The following is a 2126-nucleotide window of genomic DNA, read 5'->3' on the forward strand; positions in this document are numbered from 1 at the left end:
CATGGCGGGCCTCAGTGAGCTTCCGATCAACCTCAGCTGGCACATTGTTGGATACTGTCCACTTTCCAGCAACTTCAGCTGGGACATGGCTAGACTCTTCAGCTGTGACATTGCTGGATGCTGTAAACTTCCCGTCAACCTCAGCAGGGACATGGCTGGCCTCAGTGAGCTTCCGATCAACCTCAGCTGGCACATTGTTGGATACTGTCCACTTTCCAGCAACATCAGCTGGGACATGGCTAGACTCTTCAGCTGGGACATTGCAGGATGTTGTCAACTTTCCATCAACCTCAGCAGGGACATGGCTGGCCTTAGTGAGCTTCCCATCAACCTCATTAGGTACATGGCTGGCCTTAGAGAGCTTCCCAACATCAACCTCAGCTCGGACATGACTGGACTCTTCAGCGGGAACATGGCTTGATGCGGTTAACTTCTCATCCACCTCAGCAGGAAGAGGGTTGGTCTCCATCAATTTCCAATCAATGCCTAAAGAATATTGGTTTAAAAAAAAAAAGTTCTCTTTCCTCAGTGTCTGTGTCAACCTCATAGCATCAGCACAAAACTCACCTTTTTGGATAGTTAGCCCAGATGCATTCGGCAAAGACATCTCAACAGCCATTTTACATTTCACTACCACTGGCCATGTTGGATTTTGTCTGTTCACACAAGGGACAGACAAGGGACCATCTGGAAAATAAAATGTATTACTAACTTGAATACAAGTAATCAGGCCCCGTTAAAGTTAACTTTGGATAGGGTAAAAAAAAAAAAAAGCATAATGTTAACCACTATATAATAGTTACAAACCTTTGCTCTCCAAGCGTGCTTGTTCAATATCAGTCTGGTAAAAATGACGCCCAACTGGAGAGGCAAATCCTGAAAACAAGATGTAAGGTTAAAAAAGAAAAACGTTACAAATGTATTTCACATTTGAAACATTACACTAAAGTGAAAACAGCTTTACCATTGGGCACCAGTTGGTGACACAAAAAGACCAAAAACAAAAAGTTTGATATTGCCATCTTGATTACAGATGAAACAATCACCATCCTCTCTATGCTTTCTAAAAACAGTCTTCAAGCCAGGGCTTTTAAAAAAACACAGATTTTCATCCCCTGGGATTGTTACAGTGAAATTAGTGACAGAGGATCTGCTCGTTAACATTCCCGTGCACTCATTGGTTGGTTGAAAAATCACTATTGTAATTTGCTAAATTTATCTTTCCTTAACACATCAGATTATATGTTTTTTTTCTATTAAACTAGACCATTTCTCAGACCCAAAAACAACTAAGTTGAATTTAAGTGACAACATCTAAACAGATAAATAAAGAGGGAAAGTGTCAAAAGAGTCAAACAAAGTAAATTAATTATTTAGCTCATTACGCTACTTTATTTTAAAAACTACTGTCAAACATTAAAAAAAAATGTAGTCAAGATAGTACTGTTGCTACTTTAACCAGAGCACTATTCTGCAAGCAGTGCACAAATCAAAGTTGTTTGTCATGAATATTACACTACAAAAAAAAAAAATTTTCTTCCTGAGTCTCTAAACATTCTTAAATCAAGATACATTTACTTGAGAATCAAGATGACATTATATATTAAGTCTTGTTGTCTAAAAAATCATCATGAGTTTATGCTGAACACAAGAACACATTCTGCCAGTATAATCAGAAAAATAATTTTGAAAGTAATTTTATTTTTCTGAGCTGACTGACTTAATGTTAAGCTGGTTATGTGTAAGTAAATATGAACATAATATTCATACATTTTTTTCTACTTGTTTGTAGTTTTACAGAAAAAAATATTGAGAAGCGAATCACCATTAAATTCACTAAAGTTATGAAGACTGCTTTCTGGAGTTCTTTTTTCAAGTTGTATGCTAAGTCTGTTAAGCCTTTCATTTCATTTCATTTTATTGTTTATTTTTACAGGGACAATGCACAATTAAAAGTAATTGCACCAGAGTTGGCTAATAGCTAATTTACATCTGCTGCCCCTGGGCAGGTAAACAAATAAAATAACATACAATATTACATATACACCACATAAAACATCACAATACATATGTCCAGGAATGTAAGATTTACTATAAAACAGATAATTTACAACACAGTCATTAAT

At 36.5% G+C, this 2126-nt stretch overlaps 1 long non-coding RNA gene across 1 annotated transcript; it reads right to left on the reverse strand.

The window, feature by feature from the left end:
- Positions 1–393: 393 nt before the first annotated feature.
- LOC130099492 (uncharacterized) lies at positions 394–879 on the reverse strand. The gene is made up of 3 exons (XR_008808394.1): positions 808–879; positions 568–687; positions 394–486 (listed from the first exon to the last, which is right to left on the reverse strand). It is a non-coding gene; the product is annotated as an uncharacterized LOC130099492 (long non-coding RNA).
- Between the last annotated feature and the right edge of the window lie 1247 nt (positions 880–2126).

Source organism: Rhinichthys klamathensis, unplaced genomic scaffold, assembly GCF_029890125.1.
Source record: "Rhinichthys klamathensis goyatoka isolate OS25496 unplaced genomic scaffold, OSU_Roscu_1.1 h1tg000230l_1, whole genome shotgun sequence".
NCBI lineage: Eukaryota > Metazoa > Chordata > Actinopteri > Cypriniformes > Leuciscidae > Rhinichthys > Rhinichthys klamathensis.